This window comes from Schistocerca americana, chromosome 7 (genome assembly GCF_021461395.2).
Source record: "Schistocerca americana isolate TAMUIC-IGC-003095 chromosome 7, iqSchAmer2.1, whole genome shotgun sequence".
In the NCBI taxonomy this organism is placed as follows: Eukaryota; Metazoa; Arthropoda; class Insecta; order Orthoptera; family Acrididae; genus Schistocerca; species Schistocerca americana.
The window spans coordinates 450,590,741-450,610,490 of NC_060125.1; the positions used below are offsets into that span (position 1 = coordinate 450,590,741).

The 19,750-nt window shown below is 41.1% G+C and overlaps 1 protein-coding gene across 1 annotated transcript in view; it reads left to right on the forward strand.

The window, feature by feature from the left end:
* Positions 1-19,750, forward strand: part of LOC124621764 (zinc finger protein 354B-like) — a 145,156-nt gene that overhangs the window by 81,251 nt on the left and 44,155 nt on the right. The window lies entirely within an intron of this gene.

A 19,750-nucleotide genomic window follows, 5' to 3' on the forward strand; every position in this document is an offset into this window, starting at 1 on the left:
AGTCAGTGACATGTATGACAGCAATCATCTCTTCATTTATAGTACACAATATTTCAGTCATGTGAATGGAAGTGTACATATGAGCAGCAAACTTTATCTTTATATTGGGTTTTGATTTTAATTCCTAAGATTACAGCATCTATTTTATTTTTGAAAATGTAATATAATTGGAGAGATAAAAATATCTACTTACCAAGTGGCGGCATGAGAAAAACGCATATAAATGTTAAAGAAATGTGCAAATTTTTGGAGGCAGTAGCTTTTTCTTCTGGCAAAAGGCTTGAAGGGGATGGAAGAGGCATGAATGAAAAGAACTGGTGAGATTTAGGGAATGGGGAGAGGTTCAAAAAAGTCGCCCAGAACCCAGGGTCAGGGGAAAGATGGGATGAGAAGGAAAGACAGATTGTTGGGTTCTGCACTGAACAATATTTGAAAACATGAGAGCTTAAAGGTGGAAGATAGGGTAATAAGCAAGGCAGAGATTACTGACAAAACATTGTGCAAGAGTTAATAAGAGCAGAAAGCTAAATGCATTACATGTGGTAGATGTAGTAGTGGAGAAAAATAGTCTGGTCAGAAAATAAAAGAGATAAAAAACTAAAAGGGAATGAAAAAATGAATGGTTACTGAGAAGAAATGCTGGGACCAAGTAAATTAGAGAAAATAATTCACATAAATTAATCCCACATAGGTGGTGAGAACCAAGGATGTGTAACATCAGTTCTTGCTTGTGGAGTTACGAGAAAGTTGCCCTTTCCATGGGCAGAGCATCCGGATGATGTGTTTTCCGTAATGTTGACTTCATCCACACCAAGGGTTAGTTATACACTTCTGTTTGCAATAATCCTATAAACAAACAACAGTACATACATTTTGACAGTTCCCATGTCTTCCCTGTCAAACATCATTTGCCCTCCCCACACAGTCTTGGCGTTCGAGTCAAACATGTTTGTCCATATGCAGACTCTTAACAGCAATACACCACTATTCTCATTTCAGCCTTCACCGGACGTAATTACCTCACCACCTAGTTCAAAAGCAGATTTCCTGGGACATTGCATCCAATCCTGGCACCACTGATGCCTCCAAAAACAACTATTAAATACACCTCTCATCACCCAGTATTATCCTGGTCTTGAATGTATTAACTAGTTACTTCTGCAATGTTATGTGGAATGAGGTCCATTCCGTCCAACATTCTGCACCTATTTCCCTATCCTATGTCTCCTACCCTTGTGACCATCCCCACTGTAAGACTAAATACCACGCCAGCACCACCTTTACCGGCCTTGTAACTGGCAAAACATGTTATCAAACAGAGAGCCAACTTCGAAATGACGCATATCATGTACCCTGTGTTATATAAACACTGTTCAGCCTTCTGCATTGGTCTGATTACAACCAGGCTATCATGTAGGATGAGTGGGCATAGACAAAGGTTGTTTGCTGGAAACACACAGTATCCTGTTGCATAGCAAGCTCTGGAATGTGACAGTTGTGACCTAAGTGCATGTTTCACCACTTGTGCCATCTTGATTCTTTCCCCAAAGACCAGTTTCTCAGAATTCCACTGGTGGGAACTGATTATGACTTATCCTGGATTCTCACCACCCACTTGTCGTTAATTTGTGTTGATCATTTTCTCCCATTTCCTTGGTCGGAACATTTCTTCTCAGTAGCTGTTCAGTTCTTCATTCCCTTTTAGTTTTCTACATCTTTTTTTTTCTTCTTATTTTCTGACCTGACTATTTTTCCTAGCCCTCCGCCCTCCCCCTCTGCCCCTACCCCTCCCTCACCTCTACTGCATGTAACGCAATTTGCTTTCAGCTCTTACTAACTTTTGCATGTTTTGTCAGTAACCTCTATCTTGCTTGTTAGCCTATCTTGTAACTTTAAGCTCTCAGGTTTTCAAATCTTGTCTGGTGCAGTCCCCAACAGTCAGTCTTTCCTTTATCCTGTCCAGTAAGTCCCCCTAGAAGTTTATGAACTCTCCCCTTTTCCTAAACATCACCAATCCTTTTCCTTCTTCCCTCTTCCTTTCACTTCAACTACTCTGCCAGAAGGAGGAGCACTGGCTGCGAAAGCATGTACATTTCTTTACATCTACATACACTCATGCTCATAGTCCGCAGCCCGTGGTCTTGCGGTTGCGTTCTCGCTTCCCGCGCACAGGGTCCCAGGTTCAATTCCCGGTGGGGGCAGGGATTTTCTCTGCCTCGTGATGACTGGGTGTTGTGTGTCTTTCATCATCATTTCATCCCCATCGACACGCAAGTCGCCAAAGCAGCGTCAACTCGAAAGACTTGCACCAGGCGAACGGTCTACCCGACGGGAGACCCTAGCTACACAGCATTTCCATTTTTTCATGCTCATAAATTAAGGATAATTGCAGAATGTGGTGCCACACAACGTGGCACAAACACAAAAGTGGCGCTAATAGCATAGGCACATAGGGAACACAAACGACACAGATCTGTAAGTCCACGGTATTGGTGATAAGTTGAGAAAACCGTCCTGAAACACGTGCTACAAAACGTCACTGTTTCCTGTGCATGTACGCCAACGTCAATATGGGATATTATCACCATGCACACGCACACAGGCCGCCCAATGGGTTGGCATACTCTGGATCAGGTGGTTGAGCAGCTGCTGGGGTATAGCCTCCCATTCTTGCACCAGTGCCTGTCGAAGCTCCTGAAGTGTCATAGGGGTTCAAAGACGTGCAGCGATACATTGACCGAGAGCATCCCAGACGTGCTCGGCAGGGTTTAGGTCTGGAGAACAGGAAGGCCACTCCATTCACCTGATATCTTCTGTTTCAAAGTAGTCCTCCACAATGGCAGCTCGGTGGGGCCATGCGTTATCATCCATCAGAAGGATGGTGGGACCCACTGCAACCCTGAAAAGGCAGACATACTGGTGCAAAATGAGATCCCGATACACCTAACCTGCTACAGTTCCTCTGTCGAAGTCATACAGGGATGTACACACACCAATCATAATCCCACCCCACACCATTGAACCACGACCTCCGTGCAGGTCCCTTTCAAGACATTAAGGGGTTGGTATTTGGTTCCTGGTTCATGCCAGATGAAAACCCAGCAAGAATCACTGTTCAGACTATATCTGTACTCATCTGTGAACATAACCTTGGACCACTGTTCCAAGGACCATGTACTGTGTTCTTGGTACCAGGCTTTATGGGCTCTCCTGTGACCAGGGGTCAGTGGAATGCACATTGCAGGTCTCCAGGCGAATAAACCGTGTCTGTTCAGTCGTCTGTAGACTGTGTGTCTGGAGACAACTGTTCCAGTGGCTGCGGTAAGGTTTTGAGGAAGGCTACCTGCAGTACTACATGGCTGACTGCGGGTACTGATGGTGAGATATCGGTCTTCTTGTGGTGTTGTACCCTGTGGACATTCCATACTGTAGTGCCAGGACATGTTTCCTGTCTGCTGAAATTGTTGCCATAATCTTGAGATCACCTTTTGTGGCACACAGAGGGCCCGTGCTACGACCTGCTGTGTTTGACCAGCCTCCAGTTGCCCTAGTATTCTGCCGCTCATAACGTCATCAATATGTGTTCTTTGAGCCATTTTCAACACACAGTTACCATTAGTACGTCAGGAAACATCTGCAGGCTTAGTTGCTGCACCATACTCTGACATGCACCAACACACCTCAGCGTACGTGGACTGCCGCCAGCGCCACTGTGCGACGACCGCAGATCAAATGTACCACATGTTCATACCCCGAGGTGATTTAAACCCGCAAACCGCCCACCAGAGTGTTGTTTCACCATGTATCAGCATTATCCTTAATTTATGAGCATGGGCGTAGATACTCTGAAAGCCACTGTATGGTGTGTAGCAGAGGGTGGCTTTAACTTTTATGTATGTTATCTCCTGCTGCCATTTGGTTAGTAGATATTTTTATATATCCAATTATATTAATACCTATTTTATTGTATCACGTCCAGTCTTTATCCTTACATAAAGTGAAAACTTACACACACACACACACACACACACACACACACACACAGAACTGAGAAAACCTTAAGGTTGGTTTGAACAGTGACATTGCTTTGCCTTCATCAGACTTTTGAACTGACTTATCCAGAGTCAGGTAACAGTTACATGAGAATTTTAATTTTAATCTGGACACTGGTGCAGTGTGGTTTTTTCATATTTGCAATTCATTGTCAAGGGGCGAAGGAAATAGTAAGTGACTTTTGGTGTGGCTCTCAGCCAACAGGTTGTAAACACATTCACTGGGTGTAACAAAATGATGCTATCAATCTTCTAAGAGTTCTAGAGGGTTTCTTATCCATACCCAGAAACTTCATCCAGTGTCTGCATTATACGGTTCAACACCTACCACAATGCCACTTCTTCAGCAGCAGATGAACTGTATGTTGATGGACTGCAAGCAGAATATCTCACAATGGGCCTGTTATGAGTCACAACGTCATGTGGTATCAAACGTGCCTCTGGTTGTCGCAGCAACATTGTAGAGGCTGCTAAGTGCAGCGGCAGAATAGACATCTATATACAAACTAAGATTTGCTGTCTAAGAAATGGATGACATTTCCAGAGATATCTTCTTTGTCTGAATTTGTTTTTCAGCACATCGTCTACAGCCATTTGAAATTTGTCAGTGTTAATCTGTTACATCCTATGTACACTGCCATTTACATTTAGGATAAATGAAGTTTACCCATAGGAGAGGGCCAGAATTGGCTTTATAGTGGCCATTTTGAATTAATGAACCTAGATAACATTTACAATAATGTCAGAACCCATCATAATAACTAATATTATACCAGACGACTCTCCTAAGAGTTATCAGGCGCGTAGTCTCTGGTGTTTTGGCAGATACTTGCAATTTCAATTTTGCGTTGCTTAGCTTGAATCAGCCCCAACAATTACTGCCCATCACATCTTTCATGCGGTGCCCAGTGTCATCAGAAAGCATTAATTTGTTTCTCATTACAAAAAAATGTATTTGTAAATTGGAATTTTACATGCCCATTTGATATATCAGTCACAAATTAGTCTAGTCCGATACTCTTTTTGTTGGCTTGTTTTAACATGGACCGTAAAACATGAAGACTGAACAGCCATCCAGCAGCAACTCAGTAGTGCTGCACACTTGCCAGTAGCATCAGTGTGGACTAGGGCAGTGCTGTCACTGTTGGAGTGATGGTTATTCTTAGAGTTTTCTTGTCCCTGTTAATAGAAATCGATAAAACAAATATCCAGGTTCCATACGCCCCGGGACAACTGGGAAATCAGGTAAAAACCCAGGAATTTTTCAGAATTCTGGAAAGTTTCCATTGTTTTCACTTTTAGTTAATTTTTGTCATTTTAACTGGTAAGAACTGATAATCTAACAAAGATTATTACATTATCCTGCTGTTGCAGAATAATACTGCAGCAATAAAACTTAAACAAGAGGAAAAAACCAAAATAAAACTTTAGTTGCAAAGGAAGTGCGCCATTTACAACAATAAAAGACTGTGCACACACAAGCTTCTGCCAACAGCAAAATGTGTCAAAAGCCTTTGGACGAAGACTATGCAATACTTCGTAATAACAAACTGCTTTAGATGAGCATGACAACTGTTTACATTAGGTTCACTTGATCAGTTGCCAGCGGGCCATACACGTGTGCAGTTGAATCCCATAGGAACAATAGCTTCTCCTGCTTCTGGCTACTTGAAGTGTGGCTGTTAGCTTTATCGGCAGTAGCACCAAGCAACCAGATGCTAACCGTAAAAATTTATCTGGTCCACCCAAGCTGCCAGATTCGCGCACGCGCAAAGCAGGAAGGGGTGGGGGTGAGGGGGTAGTCTCCATAGTACCCTTGTTTACTTTCAGCGATTTTGCTGTTTCCTCTTCGTTTACAGTTCCCATGTCAAATGTAAACAAAATAGATTTTTGTGGCCGGGAGCTATCAAGTGAATTAAAATACATTCACATAATTACGGAAGGCAAAAATACATAATTAGTCTCAGATTACTGATTTTATTTTGTTTCCACATTTTTGGCAGTCAAGCATTAATCTCCTTGCCAAACAATGACATTTTTTTTTTGTCAGTTTACTAAAGAAATTTGGCTTGTATTACTATTTTCCTCTGAGGCAGTCAATTTATTTGAAACAAAATGTTTCATTCCATAGTATTGGCTAGTTCCAATTGTTCACCGAATTTTGAGTGCATGTTTTCATCTTCTGGCATATGTGGCATTATGCCATAATAAAGAACCAAACATGAGGTAGTACAGTACTGGCACTCCAAGACAATTTACATCCCGAAAACCACACTGAAGAGCTTAATATCAGGTTGTGGCCTACTTCATTGTGAATCTGGACATACGAATGTTCACTTCAAGCCTAATTATGCATTTTAGTATGGTTTACGAAATTCTGATGCTCTTGGAGTATCCTTTGACGTCCTGTTTCTTTTATGACTTAATGTGAGGTCTCTTAATGCTCTATACGTACGAACATAGGGACTTCGTACGTCATTGTAGCTGTGCACGTGCAGTAACATGTGTTTTCTGGCGCTTTCTGGCAACTGTTGAAAACTTATTGCTAACAGGTCTCGGGAAAATATTATGGATGTTGGTTTGAAAAGTGTTACTTTCCAAGTATATTTCCTTTCACGCAAGATGGATTATGTTACATGTGAGAATGTCTGATGAATTTCTTAAATTACAGAGTGTTTGACTCTCCTTTAAAACTTAACACTTTGAGGACCACCCATTTAGAAGAATTTCTAGCCCAGAAGACAAGACATTTATGTCATTATTTTAAATTTTATTGGCATATTTGTCTGACATATCTTAAAGTGTAACACACACAAAAGACCATTATTACAAGTGAAAACATAGCGTCTCTTGTAGCTTATTAATCTTCGAGACCAATATTGAAGTGAGCTTAGCTCTTCTTATAGCTATACTAAGTATGTTTATATAAACCATTAACTTTTCCTCTACTTAACAGTGATGTTGCTACTGACTGACTACACAATGTATCCTATGCTCTAAATATCTGCTGTCATTGGCTGGTGAGATCACGTGACATGAGCTATGATTGGCTTACAAAAAGGCATCACAATCTCGATTTCAGTGCTTCAGAAACTAACGTGCTGTATTTGGTGGAATTTGAATATATACTCCATAATATGAAAATATGCAGTGTACATGTTGTTACACATCAAAGATCTGTCCAAAAACTTTTTTTCCTGTGTTTCGTTTCCTTAAGTGCTGGGAAGTTCTACGCCGGTATATAAAACATTAACCTTTTGAAAGATTGGTAAGTTTTACAGTTCCAAGGGAATGGATACTATCACTTAACACAGAAAAAGATACTATCACTTAATGTGGAAAAAGTATATTTTCGCATGGGAATAAGTGTATATGTTAACCGAGAAATCCAAGAAAAATCTGGGAACTTTTTTCCTTGTCTGCGTATACTCTCTGATATCACACTAGACTAATCTAGGATCACTCTATTGAAAGGGTGTGTAAAATACTGCTTTAAAAATAATTTTGCTTCTAAAGCGAAACCAATCGACGCTTTCCTTCCACACTGGGCCTCACATGAAAGATGTAATGAGCATTATTTGTTTGGGCTGAGTCCAGGTACACAATGCAAAAATGAAATTGCAAATATCTGCTGAAACACCAGAGAAAATTTGCCTGATGACTCTTAGGAGGCACACCCTGCATAAAACTTCTCAGATTAAAACTATGTTTTAAACTGGGACTCGAACTGGGGACCTTTGCTTTTCGCAGGCAAGTGCACTACCAGCTGAGCTACCCAAGCATGACTCAAGAGCTGTCCTCGCAACTTTACTTCCCAGTACCCGGTGTCCTAGCTTCCAAACTTTACAGAAGTTCTGCGAAACTTGTGGAACAAGCACTCCTGGGAGAAAGGAAACTGCAGAGATATGGCTTAGCCACAGCCAGGGGGATATTTCCAGAATGATATTTTCACTCTGCAGCATAGTGTGCACTGATATGAAACTTCCTGGCAGATTAAAACTGTACGTCAAATTGAGACTCGAACTCAGGACCTTTGCCTTTTGTGGGCAAGTAGTCAAGCACTTACCTGTGAAAAGTAAAGGTCCCGACTTTGAGACTCAGTCCGGCACACTGTTTTCATCTGCCAGGAAGTTTCATATCATTGCACACTCTGTTTCAGAGTGAATACTTAATTCTGGACACCCTGTACAAGCTATAAGTGTCCATCGCCCCCTCCCCTCCCCTCCCCTCCCCTTCTTCTGCCACTCCCTAATGTCCTGCAACCAAGCACTCGTGCGCACACACACACACACACACACACACACACACACACACACACACACACACGCGCACGGAATTATTGGCTAGGTGACGTGTTCCTTTTACTTTTTTGTATGTCTATAAATGCATAATTTATTGAAATTGAAACCATAATGAAAGTAGTGGCAGTGTGTTTCATAGTGCACACCTTAGAAATAAAATATCTGGTGCACGGTAACATTCAGTACTGCTTTGCTCCATCTTCTATATTGTAAGATGCTTGGATCCTTCTTGGCATACCCTCTACAATGTTGTTGAGGCATTACTGCTCAAAACAGCTCCACTCTAAATGACGGCTTCTTGAAATCACCTGGTGTGAAAGGGGGAGTGTGGTTTCTGTGATGGCTAACTTCAAGTTTCAACAATTTCCCAAGTTAGGTTCATGTCAGCAGATGCCGCAGGCCATTACATTTCCTGTCTCGTGGAGGAAGGAGTTTGCTAGATGGGTATAGTGCACTTATGTGTTTAATCATGTTGAAAGACAAGTTCATCAGCAAGAATTCTCTCTTGATACCACAAAGCACTCAAATTACTTTTCATAACCTTGTGGTATAACATATCATTTTGGGGAAAGTGATGTGTTACCCTATGTCTTCCTGCCTGACAAATGATAGTTGCAGATTTAGCAAGTGATTTTTCTTATTAGTTAAGGGATAAGTTTCAACTCGCCTATTGCAGGTGAATGGAATAGCAAAGATCATCAAAATCACAGTGACGTCACTAAAAGTGAATGCAACAGTTGTTTGACAGATCTGTACAGAGATAGACTGATTATATAGACAAGCATTGTCTGATAAAACTCTGTAAGTGAGCTATGTGTGAAATGGTTGTGTGTTGTGACACATTGTGTATGAATAATTTACAGAGAAGAAATTGTCGTCATTTAGTAGAGTCTGAATACTAATGTAACATTTCAGCCAGCACAGAAGAAGATGTAATGGTGCAGGTGCTACAACTATGAGATATAGACGTAGTTATTCTGACATTGGTTTGCAACACAGAAAGATGGAATTATTAAGCAATGGCAACTGAAATCTTTTTCACAATAAACCAACATAGAACACAACACATCATTCTAGCTCAGTTTCATGTAGGACTGAGTGAATTCTGGTGACCGTGTTTTCCTCAGTCCTATCACGGAACTGAGCCAGAACGAAGTGTTCCATTCCAGTTGTGTGCTAAGTAATTATGAAAAGATTTCGGCCACCGTTGCTTATTAAGCTTGACTTTCTGTGTTGCAAACCAGTGTCAGAATGACTGTGTGTGTATCTTATAGCTGTAGACTCCATCACCAATGCATTTTCTTTGGCACTAGCTGAACTGTCACTTTAGTATTCAATCTCTACTAAATAACATCAGCTTCTTATTTATGAATTATGCACATAATGAACCTTTATTTACAATATGAAACCACTTAACATACAGTTTGTTTACAGAATTTCACCAGGCAGTGTCTGTCTATGCAATCATTCTTTCTCTGTACAGAGCTGTCAAACGCCTGCATTCATTTTTGTCATGTTACCATGAATGTTACTATCTGTGCTATTCTATTGCCTGCAGAGCGTTTCCCAGCCAAGAGAGCAGGGGCACTGACTAGCTGCCCAAACAGTGGGTGTCATGGCATGCGAAAGGACTATCCTCGTCATTTTACTTGCTCATCAGTATTCTGGTTCATTTCATAGTTGCCAGAATGAAGTGTTCTGTTCTATGTTGGGTGACTGTTTAAAAAAGTCAGTTGCCATTGCTGATTAATTCTGACGACTGTGTTGCACACCTATGTCGAATAATGTGTGTGTGTGTGTGTGTGTGTGTGTGTGTGTGTGTGTGTGTGTCGCATCTGTAAACTTCTTCACCACTGTATCTTCTTCAGTGCTAGCTGAAATGTTAATTTACTATTTGACCTCCATTAAATGACAATAACTTTTTCTTGGTAAATTATGCATACACTGTACCTGTAGTTACAATATGGAACCATTTCACAAACACTTTATTTACGGAATTTTATTGGACAAGGCTTATCTACACTATCTGTCTATCTCTGTTTAGATCTGTCAAAAGATTGCTGCATTCATTTCTTGTAACATCACCGTGATTGTCATGAGCTTCACTATTCCGTGGTCTGCAGAGCAATTTCTAGCTGGGTCAGAAGGAACACAGAATAACTGCCCAATAGCAGTTGCCGCAATGTGCAGAAAGACTGCCCTCATCGTTCTGCCTTTAAGACATGCTGCATCCGTCCACACCTACGCTCATGCCCAACAGAAACAAAATTCACACTTGTCAATGCTTATTCCTTAAACAATAAATCAGCAAAGCATTTGCTAAAGTCATGACCATCATTCATCGGGCAGAAAGACATGGGGTATACATCATTTTTTCCCAAATGACACGTTACATTACAACCTGTCTGATAAATACATTAATACACTCTTCTATTACAATCTTCAGGCATCACACACATCCTGAATCTGCTGATGGAGGGAACATGGTAGCCTTCATGGCTGTTTCATTTCAAATGTTCGATTCCCCACTTCTTTGTGCACACAGTGATAGTGGATTTGTACTGTTGTTTGTGAAGGATACCCAGAAACCAGTTTGTTCATGTGGAGAAGGTTTCATACTGTCAGGGTAGATACAGGCCTCCCAGTTCCTTCCAAAAAGGCAACACACAGTTCTGTTGCATTACACTTTGAATACCAGTGAGTCATAATTTGTACTTACTGGATAACAGCTGGTTTGTTGAATATGACCAATGACTGCAAGGCAGATGTTGAGTATTATGTGTCTAATAATATTGGGCATCTGTGTTAACAATCCTCCTTGCCTTAAAGTGATAATGCACACAGGCGATAAGCTTGAAATGATCTTTCAGGACATGTTGACACACTTTACAGTGCATATAAGCTGCATTCCGTAATTTTAGACACAGCACACACTACTGCACTGTTTGTGAATGGCATTTTAGTTTTACCTCCAGTACCTAGATAGCTATACACTGAAGGTGACAAAAGTCACAGATAGCGATATGCACATATATATAGATGGTAGTAGCGTTGCATCCACTGGGTATAAAAGGGCAGTGCCTTGGCGGAGCTGTCATTTGCGCTCAAGTGATTCGTGTGAAAAGGTTTCTGACGTTATTATTGCTGCACTACTGGAATTAACTGACTTTGAACATGAAATGGTAGTTGGAGCTAGATGCATGGGACATTCTGTTTTGGAAATGGTTAGGAACTCAATTTTCGAGGTCTGTAGTGTTGGGAGTGTGCCGAGAATAACAAATTCAGGCATTACCTCTCACCACGGACAATGCTGTGGTCGACAGCCTTCACTTATGGCCAAGAACAGTGGCATTTGCCTAGAGTTCTCAGTGCTTATGGACAAGCAACATTGTTTGAAAAAACCGCAGTAATCAATGTGGGACATATGATGAATGTATCCATTAGGACATTTGGTGTTATGGGCTATGGCAGCAGATGACCGATGCCAGTGCCTTTGGTAACAGCATGACATTGTCTGCAGCACCTCTGTGACCTTGTCAGGTGAGTCTCGATTTCACGTGGTAAGAGCTGATAGTTGGGCATGAGTGTGATGCAGATCCCACAAAGTCATGGACCCAGGTAGTCAACAAGGCACTGTGCAAAGTGGTGGTGGCTCCATTATGGTGTGGGCTGTATTTACATGGAATGGACTGGGTCTTCTGGTCCACTGGAACTGATCATTGACTGGAAATGGCTACTTGGAGACCATTTGCAGCCATTCATGGAATTCGTGTTCCCAGACAACAATGGAATTTTTATAAATGACAATGCACCATGCACCGGGCCGCAGTTGTTTGCGATTGGTTTGATGATGAACATTCTGGACAATTTGAGCAAATGATTTGGCCACCCAGATTGCCCAACATGAATCCTATCGAACATTTATGGAACGTAATTGAGAGCTCAGTTTGTGCACAAAATTCTGCACGAGCAACAATTTCACAGTTACGGATGGTGATACAGGCAGAGTGGCACAGTACTTCTGCAGGATACTTACAATGCCTTGTTGATTTCATGTCATATCGAGTTTCTGTACTACGCCTGACAAACGGAGATCCGACACAATGTTAGGAGGTATCCCATGACTTGTGGCACCTCAGTGTTAATTTTAATTTTAATAATTAACAGCCTCAGTTGCACCGTTTGTCTAGAATTTACCTAGGTTCCAGTCGGGATAACCCAACCTTTTCCGGATTACAGTAACTACTGTCTTTCCATAGTGGGTTATCCCGACTGAAACCTAGGTAAATTCTAGGCAAATGGTGCAACTGAGGCTGTTAATTATTAAAATTAAAATTAATATTTACACAGTTGCTGACAGGGCCGTGAAATGTTGAAGATATTTAAGCACCTCAGTGTATGTAACTATAGTCCATGTGGTCAAAAGAGTGTTGAGCATGTATATCCACAGAGAGTATTCAGAAATATTGGGTTGTTTAGTCATTTTTTAGTACAGAAAATGTTTTTATTGGTAGTTTTGGTTTCCTACATGTGTACTTCACTTTTTTGCGTAACTGCCACTAACTTCTAAGTACTTGGCATAAAGTTGCACTAACTTCTTCAACCTGCCTGCATAGAAATTCTTGCGAGTTGAACCAATTCACAATTGTGGTCTCGAATTCATCATCTTTGACTTGTTCTCCACGTGTCATTGTTTCATATACAAGAACAGGTATTAGGCACTAGATTGTAGGTTGGGAGAGTGGTACAGGTGATCAAAACATTTCCGATGGAAATGCTGAATCTTATCCTTGGCATGGACAGCAATGAGGGACCCACTTCGTCATGTGAGATGTCATTTATGAATGGCAGTTTCTCACCCCATCGATTTTGGATGGCACATTTTAATTTGATGAGCATTTATTAGTACATGTCTGCTGTAGTTGTTGATGTACATTCCATGAAACGAAACAGGAGAGTGCCTTTTTCAGCCTAGAAATTAATAACCATCATTTAATGACTTGGGCAAGGAGAATGCTTGAATTTTTTCAGTTTTGGCGCAACTGAATGGTGCCACTGCATTGATTATTGTTTTTGCTTCTGCATTGGTGTATGATAGCTACGCCTTGTCATATGTAACACTGTGGGGAAATAAATCATCTCCATCTGGTTCAAACATGCATGTCCACTTGTTATTCTATGTTTGGTATGATGATTGTTTTCAGTACCCACCTTGCATAAAATTTATGATTATCAGAGTTTTTCTGTGACGGTCTTATAAGTAGAAGTGTATACAATATGAGGAAATTCATCAGTTTGAGCACCAATAATCAGTTGTCAATCAGATTGCAGTTTCTGGTCCACTTGTTATACAATTTCAGTGGTGTGGATACTGGGCCTTGCATTCCATTGTTCTCCATCCAAGTTTTTGCATCCTCTTTTAAAGTCATAACATCATTGTCTAACCTTTCCAAAACTCATTACTGTTGGCCAATAAAACAGACTCATGTCCTTATGAATTTGAGCAATTGCAGATCCTTGGTCTGGGGTTAGCATCTTTGGCTAGTAATCTAAATCTCATGGTGTCCCTAGTTCAGTCCCAACCACTGCTTAAATTTTGAAAAAAAAAAAAAAAAAAAAAAAATCCTCAGCAGTGGTGGCAGAAGATTTCCAGTTTAAGGAGTCACTCTCTTTCTGCCAACAGCTTTGTCTAAGAGCACAGAGGAAAGGTCAGAGTTTGAGGGCACTTTCATGCGCATGAGGAGAAAATCTGAACCTTAAAGGTGGAAAAAACAGCAATGATCAATGGCATGAGGATGCAGAATGCAATGGAAACCACTGTATTAAGGACACACAAAGTGTAAGCACAGGACATGGGGCCTGTAATTCAGTGTCATGATGATCTCTCCATTTAGATAAGATTAGAAATTAGTCTCCCATCTGGATCTCTGGGAGGCGACTGCTAAAGGAGAGAAGACCGTGAGAAAAAAAATTGAGTAACCAGTGAAAGAGTAATGTTGTAAGAATAATTAGTGTGTGGAATGTCAGAATTTTGTATGTGGTAGGGAGGCTACGAAACCTGAAAAGAGAAATGCTAAGGATTTTTGGTCAGACAAATGTGGGATAATATCAGTAGTAGTGAAAAACTGGAATAGGATTTATTATGAGTAGGTAGTTCAGTGAGAGATTTGTTCTCACCAGAATCAACAGCAAACCAACTTCAACAACAGTAGTTCAGTTACATATGCTGACACCACAAGAAGAAGATGAGAAGACAGAGAAAGTATGTGCAGATATTAGACGGGTAATTCAGTAGGGAGAGGGTAAACTAAATCATTGGAACGTAGTAGTAGGGGAAGGTATACAAGAATGGGTTACGGGAGAATATGGGGTCACTGGTACAAATGAACGGTGAGAAAGAATAATTGAGTTTTGCAATTAATATCCACTAGTAATAGCAATTATGCTGTTGTAAAAATCACAAGAAGAGGAGGTATAGAGGGCTGGAGACATGAGAAGATTGTACCTGGATTACATCATGATGAGAGAGAGATTCTGAAATCAAATATTGGGTTGTAAGCTGTAGCCAAAAACAGGTATAGTCTCAGATCACAATTTAGTAATTATGAAGGGTAACTGCATCACCTGAAAGAATCAGTGTGGAAAGAAATGGAATACTGAGTACTGAGAAATGATGGCATGCATTTGAAGTTTTCTAAGACTGTAGATACTATACTAATGAATACCACAGTAGGCAGTTCAATTGAGGAAGAATGGACGTCTGTGGAAAGGCTGATCACAAACATTGGACAGACGAACATAGGTGTAAGGAAGCCACTGGTGAAGAAACCTTTGGTAACAGAAGAAATGCTTCAACTGATCAATGAAAGAATTAAGTTAAAAAATGTTCAGGGAAAGATAGAAGTACAACAATACTACTGTCTTAAAAATGAAATAAATAAAAATTGCAGGGAAGCCAAGCCAAAATGTCTGCATAAAAAATGTGAAGAAATCAAAAAGAAATGGTTGTTGGAAGGATTGATTCAGCATACAGAAAAGTTAAAACAATTATTGGTGAAATTAAAAGAAAGGGCAGCAATGTTAATAGTGCAATGGGAATACCACTGTTAAATGCAGATGAGAGAGCAGGTCGGTGGAAAGAGAACATTGAAGACCTCTCTGAAGAGGACGATTTGCCTGAGGACAAGGGGGGGGGGAGGGGGGGGGGGAACTGGAAGTCAATATGGAAGACATAGGACTTCAGTTGAGTCAAAGTTTAACAGGGTGTTGGAAGACTTGCAGTCAAACAAGCCAGGAGGAATAGATAACATTCCTTTTGAATTTCTAAAATAACTGAGAGAAGTGGCACCCAAAATATCGTTCAAGTTGGTATGTAGAATTATGAGACTGGAGAAATACCGTCAGACTTCTGGGAGAGTATGATCTACATAATTCCGAATACAGTAAAGTCAGATACTAGTGAGAATTATGGCACATTCAGCTTAGTAGCTCATGCATCCTAGATGCTGACAAGAATAATGTAAAGATGAATGGATAAGAAAATTGAGAATCTGTTATATGACAGTTTGGCTTTACGAAAGATAAAGGAATGAGGGAGCTTGTTCTGACATTATGCCTGATAATGGAAGCGAGACCTAAGAAAAATCAGGACAAATTTATAGGATTTGTTGACTTTGAAAAAGTATTTGACAATGTAAAATGGTGCAAGATATTCGAAATTTTGAGAACAATTGGAGTAAGCTATAGGAAAAGATTGGTAATATACACTACTGGCCATTAAAATTGCTACACCAAGAAGAAATGCAGATGATAAATGGGTATTGGACAAATATATTATACTGGAACTGACATGTGATTACATTTTCATGCAATTTGGGTGCATAGATCCTGATAAATCAGTACCCAGAACAACCACCTCTGGCCGTAATAACGGCCTTCATACGCCTGGGCATTGAGTCAAACAGAGCTTGGATGGCGTGTACAGGTACAGCTGCCCATGCAGCTTCAACACGATACCACAGTTCATCAAGAGTAGTGACTGGCTTGTTGTGATGAGCCAGTTGCTCGGCCACCATTGACCAGATGTTTTCAATTGGTGAGAGATGTGGAGAATGTGCTGGCCAGGGCAGCAGTCGAACATTTTCTGTATCTAGAAAGGCCTGTACAGGACCTGCAACATGCGGTCGTGCACTATCCTGCTGAAATGTAGGGTTTTGCAGGGATCGAATGAAGGGTAGAGCCACGGGTCGTATTGCATCTGAAATGTAATGTCCACTGTTCAAAGTGCCATCAATGCGAACAAGAGGTGACCGAGACGTATAACCAATAGCACCCCATACCATCACGCCGGGTGATACGCCAGTATGGTGATGACGAATACACGCTTCCAATATGCGTTCACTGCGATGTCACCAAACACAGATGCGACCATTATGATGCTGTAAACAGAACCTGGATTCATCCGAAAAAAAAACGACGTTTTGCCATTCGTGCACCCAGGTTCGTCGTTGAGTACACCATCGCAGGCGCTTCTGTCTGTGATGCAGCGTCAAGGGTAACCGCAGCCACGGTCTCTGAGCTGATAGTCCGTACTGCTGCAAATGTCATCGAAATTTTTGTGCAGATTGTTGTTGTCTTGCAAACGTCCCCATCTGTTGACTCAGGGATTGAGACGTGGCTGCACGATCCGTTACAGCCATGCGGATAAGATGCCTGTCATCTCGACTGCTACGACTGCTAGTGATACAAGGCCGTTGGGATCCAGCATGGCGTTCCGTATTACCCTCCTGAACCCACCGATTCCATATTCTGCTAACAGTCATTGGATCTCGACCAACGCGAGTAGCAGTGTCGCGATACGATAAACCGCAATCGCGATAGGCTACAATCCGACCTTTATCAAAGTCAGAAACGTGATGGTACGCATTTCTCCTCCTCACACGAGGCATCACAACAACGTTTCACCTGGCAACGCCGGTCTACTGTTGTTTGCGTTTGAGAAATCGGTTGGAAACTTTCCTCATGTCAGCACGTTGTAGGTGTCGCCACCGGCGCCACCCTTGTGTGAATGCTCTGAAAAGCTAATCATTTGCATATCACAGCATCTTCTTCCTGTTGGTTAAATTTTGTATCTGTAGCACGTCATCTTCGTGGTGTAGGAATTTTAATGGCCAGTAGTGTATAACACGTAGAAGAACCAAGAGGGACCAATAATAATGGAAGATCAAGAACGAAGTGTTCAAATTAGAAAAGGACATAAGACACTGAAGCAGTCTTTTCACCTGTATTGTTTACTCCATACATGATGAAAATAAAAGATATGTTCAGGAATGAGATTTAAATAGAGAATGAATGATATCAGTGTTAATATTTTCTGATGGCATTGCTACCCTTAGTGAAAGGGGGGAGAGAATTGCAGAACCCATTGAAAGGAACGAACACTCCAATGAATACATAATGTGGATTGAGAGTAAACCAAAGACAAAAGTAATGAGTTGCAGCAGAAAAGAGCTTAGCAATAACCTTTGCATCAAAATTGGTGACTGTGAAGTAGATGAAGTTGTTGTTGTTGTTGTTGTTGTTGTTGTGGTCTTCAGTCCTGAGACTGGTTTGATGCAGCTCCCCATGCTACTCTATCCTGTGCAAGCTTCTTCATCTCCCAGTACCTACTGCATCCTACATCCTTCTGAATCTGCTTAGTGTATTCATCTCTTGGTCTCCCTCTACGATTTTTACTCTCCACGCTGCCCTCCAGTACTAAATTGGTGATCCCTTGATGCCTCAGAACATGTCCTACCAACCGATCCCTTCTTCTAGGCAAGTTGTGCCACAAACTCCTCTTCTCCCCAATTTTATTCAATACCTCCTCATTAGTTATGTGATCTACCCATCTAATCTTCAGCATTCTTCTGTAGTACCACATTTCGAAAGCTTCTATTCTCTTCTTGTTTAAACTATTTATCGCCCATGTTTCACTTCCATACATGGCTACACTCCGTACTAACAAATTTCTATTCTTCAGAAATGCTTTCCTTGCCATTGCCAGTCTACACTTTATATCCTCTCTACTTCGACCATCATCAGTTATTTTGCTCCCCAAATAGCAAAACTCCTTTACTACTGTAAGTGTCTCATTTCCTAATCTAATTCCCTCAGCATCACCCGACTTAATTCGACTACATTCCATTATCCTAGTTTTGCTTTTGTTGATGTTCATCTTATACCCTCCTTTCAAGACACTGTCCATTCCGTTCAACTGCTCTTCCAAGTTCTTTGCTGTCTCTGACAGAATTACAATGTCATCGGCGAACCTCAAAGTTTTTATTTCTTCTCCATGGATTTTAATACCTACTCCGACCTTTTCTTTTGTTTCCTTTACTGCTTGCCCAATATACAGATTGAATAGCATCGGGGAGAGGCTACAACCCTGTCTCACTCCCTTCCCAACCACTGCTTCCCTTTCATGCCCCTCAACTCTTATAACTGCCATCTGCTTTCTGTACAAATTGTAAATAGCCTTTTGGCCCCTGTATTTTACCCCTGCCACCTTCAGAATTTGAAAGAGAGTATTCCAGTCAACATTGTCAAAAGCTTTCTCTAAGTCTACAAATGCTAGAAACGTAGGTTTGACTTTCCTTAATCTTTCTTCTAAGATAAGTCATAAGGTCAGTATCGCCTCACATGTTCCAACATTTCTACAGAATCCAAACTGATTTTCGCCGAGGTCGGCTTCTACCAGTTTTTCCATTTGTCTGTAAAGAATGTGTGTTAGTATTTTGCAGCTGTGACTTATTAAACTGATAGTTCGGTAATTTTCACATCTGTCAACTCCTGCTTTCTCTGGGATTGGAATTATTATATTCTTCTTGAAGTCGGAGGGAATTTCGCCTGTCTCATACATTTTGCTCACCAGTTGGTAGACTTTTGTCAGGACTGGCTCTCCTAAGGCTGTCAGTAGTTCTAATGGAATGTTGTCTACTCCCGGGGCCTTGTTTCGACTTAGGTCTCTTCAGTGCTCTGTCAAACTCTTCACGCAGTATCATATCTCCAATTTCATCTTCATCTACCTCGTCTTCCATTTCCATAATATTGTCCTCAAGAACATCGCCCTTGTATAGACCCTCTATATACTCCTTCCACCTTTCTGCTTTCCCTTATTTGCTTAGAACTGGTTTTCCATCTGAACTGTTGATATCCATGCAAGTGGTTCTCTTTTCTCCAAAGGTCTCTTTAATTTTCCTGAAGGCAGTATCTATCTTACCCCTCATGAGATAAGCCTCTACATCCTTACATTTGTTCTCTAGCCATCCCTGCTTAGCCATTTTGCACTTCCTGTCGATCTCATTTTTGGGATGATTGTATTCCTTTTTGCCTGCCTCATTTACTGCAGTTTTGTAT